Raw genomic sequence first — 9347 nt, 5'->3', positions numbered from 1 at the left:
TTCTCTGCTTTCCTGGAGATTTTTTGAGGCACCTAATATCCTTTGATCTATTCTTCTTCAGCCAGAGACAGGAGCCCTTGTAAGCAAGGGCTCTTACTGGTACTTGAAGGGAGAAGGGCGCTCATCCAATAAGCAAGCTAATTTCAGATAGAGGTCAGTGCTGAGAAGCAGCTAACACACGGTGACGTGAACAGCATCCCTGAGGGAAGTGCAGCATGACATTGGTGCCGACAGCAGGTGGCAAACCATAAAATGTAATTACGTATCATCATTGATGTGGTGTCTACACATTTGTAACTGGGAGAAAAACCTACCAGGTGATGTGAGAACGACAGGAAGAGGTAGGGGACTATTTTTTGATGAGGTGGTCAGGAAAGGCTGTGTGATGACATCTGAGCTGAGACCTGAAAGATAAGAAGGAATCAGCCACGCAAAGATCTGGGTAAGGAGACGTCTAGGCAAAGGGAAGAAAAACTATAAAGGATGAGCGTGGATGTTGAGGGACAGGTGAAAAGTTGGTGTGTTTAGAGTTGAATGCAAGTGAGAAAGAGGGACATGATGAGAATGGAGAGTGGGTAGGGGCCAGGTCATGCCAGGCCTGCAGGCCCAGGCCAGGCATTTGTATTCCATTCTAAGGGTGGTGGGATGCCATTAGGAGGATGATATGGCACCTGTGGTAGCTGATGCCCCCACTGGTATTTACATCCTTGAGTAGTCCTTCCCACACACAATGTGGCTGATCTGTGTAACCACTATGATATTGTAGAAATAACAGAGTGTGACTTTCGAGGCTAGGTCATAAAAGACATCGTGACTCTGCCTTGCTCTCTTAGATTGCTCCCTCTGAGGAAGGCAGACGGCATGTCTTGAGGACACTCAAGCAGCCCTATGGAGAGCTGCCTGCCGGTGAGGCACGGTGGCCTCCTGCCAATGGCCTCGGCCTCATGGTGAGACATCTTGCAAGATCTTCCAACCCCGGCCAAGCCTTTAAATGATCCCAATTCTAACTGACATCTTGACTACAACTTCATGAGAGACCCTGAGCCAGAACCACCCAGCTAAGCAGCTCTAGATTCCTGTCCCATAAGTGTGTGAGATAGTGTTTGTTGTTATAGGCACTGAGTTTTGGGGTAATCTGCTACCTCTATCCATTGTTCACAGCCGGTGTCTGTTTTGCTTGGCAGGTGCCCATGCTTTAGTATTTTGACTGTCAGTGGGAGTAATGGCACGGAGTCATGAATGAGACCAAATGGTGGAGGCAGAGAGAGAAGCTGCACGCTGGGAGGGCTGAGTCACTCGAGCTATTTGGAGGAGGACAGAGCACAGATCTGCAGCCCAACTTGACTATGGTCATGGCTCTTCCTGAATCCGGGCTGTTCTCAGGTTTATGTGTTCTCATCGTAAACACCCACTTGGAGTGATATGGGTGAGTGGTTGACCTCATTCTGAACCTGATGTTGGAGGACTGGGCTGTTGCCTGGTTCTCTCCCCTGGACTGTGCAGAGTGCTCAGCCTGTATATGGCATAGGGCACGGGCTGGCTGTGGGAGCTGCCTCCACACTGCCCCTCCGTGCGGTTATGGCCAGATCCCCAACCCATATCAGCCTCTTCAGCCATGTGGGATGGGGCTGTGTGAAGGGAATCTACTTCTTCATCTCCTCCCAGCAGGAGGGGCTGGAGCACATGGATCCATCCACCTCCTTGTTCCTTCTTGTTATGCCTCAGAATTCATCTGGGTTGATTTCAGGGACATTTTAATGGGATTTAGCGATAGGAGGTGCTGGACTTTCCACTCACTCTACTAATTTCCTGAAAATCAGACATGTAGCCTTTTCCCCCTTCTTGGCATTAGATTCAAAAATATTAAAAAGTTCCAACAATTCAAAAATATCAAAAGTGAACTCCCCTTTCTCTTCTAACTCTCTTATTTAGATTACCACCAGTGTTTCTCCGAAACGAACAGTTCTATGATAATCGTACTGGTTCACATAACCAAGCGCAGCTGACCAGGTGTTTCCCAAGAACAGAGTCCCAGAAGTTCACCTGCACATTATCCACGTATGTGCTTCCAATGGCCTGTTAAGACTCTACCAGCATCCAGGAGCGTTCCTTTCCTCTCACCAATACTAGGTACGGACTTTTAAATTTGCATTTCTCTGATCACTAGTGAGCACAGGTGTCATTTCTCAACTAGGGACCATTTGAATTTCTTCTCCTGTGAATTCTCTATCTTTATCCTTTGACTATTTATATATTGGCATACAAAGCTTAATCCTTGAAAGGAAGGGGCTCTTCTTATTTTAGGGTTATTATGCATGTTGCACCTATTGTCTGTCATTGGTCTTTTATCTTTGATATGGTCTCTAAACCTACAGAAGTTTAAAATTTTCATGAGGTCAAATCTGCCTAGTTTTTCGATTTATGGTTTCTAGATTTTGTGTTTTGCTTGGTTAGGTTTTCCTGCTCCAAGAATATAAAAAATATTACATCACATTTTCTTCCAGTACTTAATAATTGTTTGATAGCAAATGTCAAATTGAAAGTTGTACAAACTTACATCCCATCAGCATGAGCCCTATTTCCCACGCATCCTCACGAGCCATGAGCATGGCAGCTCTTCCAAATCTTTACTTAAAGTGAACCATATGTATCTCATTTTGATGAGCATTTCTTTAATTATGAGTGAGATCCAGAATCTTCATATGGGTATCAGTTTTTTGTGTTTTTTCCCCTGTGAACCGCCTGATCCTATTTTGGCTCCAGCTTTTCTGTTGGCTGTTGGTCTTTATCTTATTGATAAAGGGCTCATTGTTTATGAAGGAAATGAGCCCTGTGTCCCACCCCTGTGTGGTAAATGGGTCCTCCCGGTTTGTCCTTATCTCTCCGCTGTCTGCTAGTCCATCTGCTGCCTGCTGCTGAGTGCAGTGGGATGGGGGAGGAGCAAGCCCTTGCCACACCTCACCAGTGGCCTTGTCAGCTATCCTGGACTCTCCTGCCCCCTGCGTCTGCCTCCCCTGCACTGGCCACACCCTGAGGGCCAGCCCCTCCCTTTACAGGGGTCCTCTTTGAGCATTTATGTTAGATTTTTATCTTCATTTCATTCCCCTCGATCTGCCTTTCACTTTCCTTTATTCCTTTGTAGTTGCTAGCCCTATGATAGATTTTTTTTTAAAACACGTTTTTTCAGCCATGTTTAGGGGGCTGGGTAGAACGGCTGGTTGGAGCCAGTGCTCAAGCTGCCATCTTGACTGATCCTCTTCACCATTAATTCTTACATAATCATATAACTGATTTATCTTATTGTTTCTTGTGGTTTAAAATTTGATTTTTTCCAAGCTTTGAGGCCTAGAATTATGTCATCTGCAAATAATGATCGTTTTGCCAAAGACATTTTAACGAGCTCACATTCGTGAGCCACACTCTCTTTTACACAAACTAGATGACCAGGCAGACATTTTTGAAATGGAAAAAAAAAAAAATCAACTTCTAGACCAGAGGCTGCTTGGTCAACATGGTTTGGGCTGGCATCTTGACTACATAATGGTTTCTAAAGGTGGTGGGAGACCACTAGGGGGAGCTTTTTACAAGCAACAGCCCCGTCTCCAGTTGGTATTAAAGTCTCGGGTGGCTTTTTCCACAGACACTTATTTATATCAATACTGGTACTCAACAGATGTCATAATAATATTCATGGCTCAGTCAGAGGCATCTCTCATTCTTCCCTGAGACTGGGCATACTGGGTCCTCCATGTTGGAAGTTCTGGGTGCCCTCTCATCCTGGGCTTGTGCTTTTTCTCGATTTTTGCTTCATCCTTTCCACTCTCTTTATTTGGGCCTTTCGAAGTTTCTAATTCTCTCCCACTTCTGGCCCTCATCCATCCCTACCTGTTTCCATGCCTTTCCCAGTGTGTTTCACAGAACATCAGCCTCACGAGATGGTCCCAACAAACAGAATTCAGGGTCAAACAAGCCTGAGAAACACTGCCTACCATGTCAACCTCTTGGAAGTGGGTTAGCACTTTAAAACCTCTGGGAAGTCCTTCGGTGTTTAAGCAGCCAGTACCCAGGCCTGCAGAAGCACGATCTGTGCATATCCCACATTAACATTCCACAGAGCTAGTATTTGCCAGGGCCCTGCCATAGGGCGTGCTGACTTTCAGGATGGGTGGGAAATGGTTAAAAAGTGCTGTTTACAGCAGCAAGAGGTATGTGATGGTGTAACACTGGAAGTTCCCCAGAGCTTAGCCAGGGAGATCTATTTTCAGAAAGAAATTAAAACAAGAAGTGACACGTTTCACCAGCTCCCACTGCCACCACCTGATCAGAAAGAGATAGAGAAGGCAGGCTGGAGCCCAGATGGCAGGCCAGCCCCCTAGACGGGGTCAGAGACAGAGCTGCTGGAGTTGCCAGGCTGCTCCCCGGGTAGTTCAGACTTTGCAAGCTACTTAGGCAACTCCTGGCTTCAGAGGACTTAAGAGGAAGTGAGTGGGCCACACTTGTACTTGGAGGAGTTGCTGAACAGCCAGGCTCCTGACGGCTGAAAAGTAGCCACTCAGGGGCCTTGGAGGGAGTCTTCTCTCCAGGGCACTACCACTAATGTGGCTCAATTTCAATGACCCCCCGACTCTGTGTCTCTCCCATTCGATCTTTGAATTTCTGGGAGAGAACATATGATTGGCCAAGTGGATCGAGCCAGCATCACATGGGATGGGGTCTGTGCCAGCCTGGCTTCTGGGAAGGGAGTGGCCAAGTAGCCTCCAGGTTACATGGTTTTGCCGTAACCAGTAAAACCAACCCCTGGCAGTGTACAGGCCTTGATGGAGGAAAAGGAAGCCCCTGCAGAAATCAGTTAAGGAAGATTCAGTACTTACAAGGCCAGGCTTTGAGCAGGTGAAGAATAAGCATCATTTGAGGTTCGCCTGAGGCTCCTGAACCAAGAACCTGGTGCGTGGAGAAACCCCGAGGATGGCTACTGATGCCTGGCCAGACTGGTGGGCCACTCCAGCTCCTTAGAGAGGAGGGTGAGGGTTCAGACTGGAGCCCTCTGTGTGTTGAGAAAACTATGTTCAGTGTTCTTTTCAGAGTACGGGCTTAGTCTTCTCAACAAATCTTTTTGTTGTGTTTCCAAGGTCTAGCAATATTAAATATTCATGCAATAAGGAGAGGAACATTGAGAATGCTAGCAGGAAGTGCTTATTAGGGGCAGGAAAAACCTAATGGGGTGGGTCTCATCACTCCATTTTATAGATAAAGAAACTGAGACATGAAGAGGTCATGGACTTGCCCTGGCTTCACAATCAGAAAGGGCAGAGGCCAGATTTGAACCTAGGTCTATGTAACTCCACAATCCACACACTTGGCCCCTAAGCAACACTGCCTCTAGGCCTTGTTGCTATTCACAGGCTGACCATACATCCTTATTTATGCCTGTTGTCCTGGAATGATTATTAAAAGGGCCTCCTTTTACTCTAAAAAGTATCCTGGTTGAATGATAAATTTTAAAGAAACTAGACCAGGCAGAACCTAGATTATCACAGCAAGAGGCTGTGGGGCAGAGATGAGAAAACCCACTCTGCAGCTTCCCCTCACTGTCCCAGAATTCTGGCTTCTGCTGCTCATTCTCCTAGGTGAGTCTCTCTTACGTGTGTGAGATAAGCCTCATCATCCCTGGACGTTTGGGCAATTTGCAAGGGAGCCCTATGAGGTTTCCATACTCCAAGGCTCTTTGTTTATATTTGGACCAAGAGCTCGCTTTTCTCCCTGCTCCCACCCCCACGTACTTACCGGGGTCTTCTCCCTGTTTTCATATATTAGCTTGGCTAGGAAAGCAGCCGCTGGGGTCCCTGGTGCTCCCAGGTAAGGGAACCTGTGTCCTGAGTGTTTTCCCTAGCGGTGGGGACTGAAGCTTAGGGCTTTTGAACCTTCTTGTCCAAACTTGCAGCTGAGTCCTGGAAGCAGAGGCCTTAGGCTCTCTACTCAGACGGGACTGTCCTGGAGAAGGGGCAGATGGAAAGGATGACATTGGGTACCATTTAGCTGGGCACAGGGGAGTCAGCATTGAATGAGACATAGTCTTTGCCTCAAATTGCTCATAGGTCAGGGGAAAGGCAGACTCTTTACAATAAAATTAGGCCTACAGTTAATAAAGCTGTTGGAACAAAATGCAATTCAAACACAAAAAAGGAAATGAACAGAGAAAGTTATCGGTCAATTATTGCCACAACAATGCTGAGTAACAAATCACCCCATAATTCATGGCTTACTGTTATAAGCATTTATCTCTGGTTCAGGTGTCTATAGACCGACTGGGGCAGCCTTGCCAACTGGGGCTTGGCCTGGCTACATTGGCTCCTGGGCGTGGGTTTGGTTGAAGTCTGCCCTGTCATTCCTTCTTCTAGAACCAGTGGGCCACACAGGGGGGAAGCTGTGCTCGTGGCACTGGAAGACGCCCAAGAGTACAAGTTCTCTCATCAAGCCCATGCCAAGGCTAAACTCCAGGTCTCATCTCCAAACATCTCACTGGCCAACACAAGTCACAGAGCAGAATCCAAGGGCAAAGGAGCCTAGAGGGATACTTTTTGTTTTGCCAAACAATAACCCAAACCTCAAAGGCTTCATGAGGAGGTGTCATTGGACCTAGACCTTGGCTTTTTCCAAGTGAAGATGAGATAAGGAACTGCTGTCAAAGGGATGAAATGTGGGGTAGGGGTTTTTAGGGTAGCAGTGGGGCGGGGCTGCTCATAGAGATCCCCTGAGCTAGATACTTGTATGTCCTTTCTTTGAATACAGCACTCTCTGGGCCCCTTACCCCAGTCAGTTTATTTTCAAATTCTAAAACTTCAACTGTGTGTCACTACATACAAGTTCAAGACAGTTTTCAGCAAGGAGTCATATTGGAAAGCGTAGTACTTGTCCCTGCACTAGGGCTTTGTTCGTTTCACTGGGCATAAATCAGCCAGTTTCATAGCCCATCCACCCTCATTTCAGGCTTCTGGTCTCCAAACTTGCAGCCCAGCGCGGCTGTGACCAATGCAGCCCTTCTTAAACAGACTCCTTGATGACAAAGTCAAGGCAGCCAAGAGGTGAGTCAAATAAAGAACTCAGGAATAGAAGACTGGGAAACCCATTCTAAAAGGACTGGCCGTGAGAAGGGCATCCATGCACACACAGAACTGGGGCCAAACAATGCTGGGAAGGATGGTTACAGGACAGGATGCAAACAGTACAAACCTTGACAATGTAAAAATAAGAACTCACAGCACTGGGAGTGGGGCTGGAGGTAGGAAGTGGGTGAGCTCATTTCCTCATCCTAAATCGCAGGCTGTCAAGAGATGCCATCTACAGTTGAAACAGGTTTAAAGAATGAATCCAGCCTCTTGATATTTTTCTTTCCTTTTAGAAAATAATTAAGAAGCACAATTATTTGCAGTTCGGCAATTTCTTAGGTACATTTAAGCTTCTTTGTTGTTCTGATAAACTTAAATACTTTTTCAAAAAAGAGCAGGAGTCCTTTTTTATAAGAATTTCCGTCTACCTGTGCCCTATTTTCTGAATCCACACATAGAGGGTGTCTCCACTGCTCTCTGGACCACTTGAACATTTTTTTTTGTACTCTTTGGTATTACAGTTTCTTATAATAAACATACACTACTGTTATAAAAGCAAAGCCTTTTCTTGAAAAAAAAAATTACATTTCTGGGAAAGAAAAAAATTCCTTGGCTCCTTGGCCCGCCCCTCTGCTTCAGGGAAGGGGATGCTGCATCCCATCGGTGGGCTTCCTGTGGGCAGAGATCTGGCAGGTAGGGAGGCACCGATCCTGAGTCTGGGCCATAAGGGTGCCGAGCCTGTGCCCCACGTTCAGCCTGGGCACTGAGCCTCTCTGGGTCTGCTTCCTCATCTGTAAAACCCAAGAAGGCACCCGCACCCTGCCTCACTCTCCGGCTGCGGTGAGGGATATGTGATGTGCAGTGCCTGGTCGTCCATGGTGGAGTGGTCACTGGAGAGACTTGTTTACATTCTGCCATCATACGACGCAAGCTACCAACACTGGTGCCAGCCCAGTCTAAAGGCAAAATGTGAGAGGGTGGGTGGATCTATCTGGTGCTTTGGAGTCCTAACAGCCACTCTTTTGGTCTCAGCCCCATCTAGTGTCCACATCAAGACACAGTCACATACAACTGCCTTAATGAAAAGCCCTAATTTCCATTCTTGCAAATGGTACGTCACTCATTAGGCAAATTGGACGTAAATAAGATCAATTTTAAACATCCCCATCTAAGGTTTGGTATTTCAAAGCAAGCATTTTATAAATTTAGTAATTCTAAAGATTTGTGCAAAAAAAATAAAGATTTGTGTATCCTGTCTTCGAAAAGACAACATATTCACATAACAGATGACACTTATAATAGTTGACACTGCCTCCTCCTGCCATGTCCTCGAATTTCTAGATGTGAGAGAGAAATGAGAGCCCTGCGGTGAGGTCTGGCGTGCCCCTCGGAGGCAGAAAGAGGACTGGGTTAGTGGACAGTGTGGGACTGATGTCTTTTCCCAGCAGGGCTCCTGATAGGGAAAGGCCAAGAGTCAGAGCAGGAGGGTGGCTGGTGAGGGTGTCATAGAGGCCACTGTCCCAGTGGACTAGGCCTGGGAAGGAGGGAAGCCAGGAAAGGAGAGGACGGGCAGGCGAGGGAAGAGAGAAGAAAGGACAAGGGATAGAATTCTCCGTGTGGTCAAAGAGCGTGTGTTGACCGGGACAGAAAAGACAGCTCAGGAAGTCAGGGTCAGAGATGGAATTTCTGAGTAAGGTTTCAGAGGTAGAGTCACATTTACGACAAGCCCTGGGTGTGCCAAAGAGGTGGGTCTCTGAGAGAAGTGTTAGGCTGTTGGCCTGCAAACCCTGCTGGGACATGGGGCAATGGGGCAGGGCAGGGGCAGAAACCCGAGCCAAAGTCCTTGGCAAGCTCGGGGAGAGGGCTAAGGCCAGTACAAGACAGCAGAGCACTGTGGGGAGGAGCATCTGTGGCCTGAACCTCCGAGGGGGTTTCAGATGGCGGTGGGAGTAGGGGTTTGGAAGGGGTGCTACAGAGGGAGGTGGAACACTGAGGCACCGGCAGGAAGCCCTCTGTCCTTGGTACTCACAGCTTCAAAGGAACCACATGCCCTACTTCTTTCTGAGTTTCTCTCGAATGGATGCAACAGCACGTGTCATAAAGACGCATGACAAGCAGGTCAGTACAGGACCCGCCAAGCCAAGGACCAGAAATCCCTAATTGCAGGCTGAGCTGCACAGGAGGCGGCGAGAGAGAAAGGCTTTCCCCCAATTCATCTCATCCGAGGCTGAAGAAAAACAC

The 9347-nt window shown here is 47.4% G+C and overlaps 1 long non-coding RNA gene across 1 annotated transcript; it reads left to right on the top strand.

Annotated features, from left to right (window-relative positions):
* Positions 1-922: 922 nt before the first annotated feature.
* Positions 923-9346, top strand: LOC118611400. Its single transcript, XR_004954332.1, has 3 exons — positions 923-1426; positions 1933-7082; positions 9138-9346. It is a non-coding gene; the product is annotated as an uncharacterized LOC118611400 (long non-coding RNA).
* Position 9347: the final 1 nt, after the last annotated feature.

Source organism: Rousettus aegyptiacus, unplaced genomic scaffold, assembly GCF_014176215.1.
Source record: "Rousettus aegyptiacus isolate mRouAeg1 unplaced genomic scaffold, mRouAeg1.p scaffold_m13_p_14, whole genome shotgun sequence".
In the NCBI taxonomy this organism is placed as follows: Eukaryota; Metazoa; Chordata; class Mammalia; order Chiroptera; family Pteropodidae; genus Rousettus; species Rousettus aegyptiacus.
Note: the sequence above shows the minus strand (reverse complement) of the source record. Positions and strands in the feature narration are given on the sequence as shown.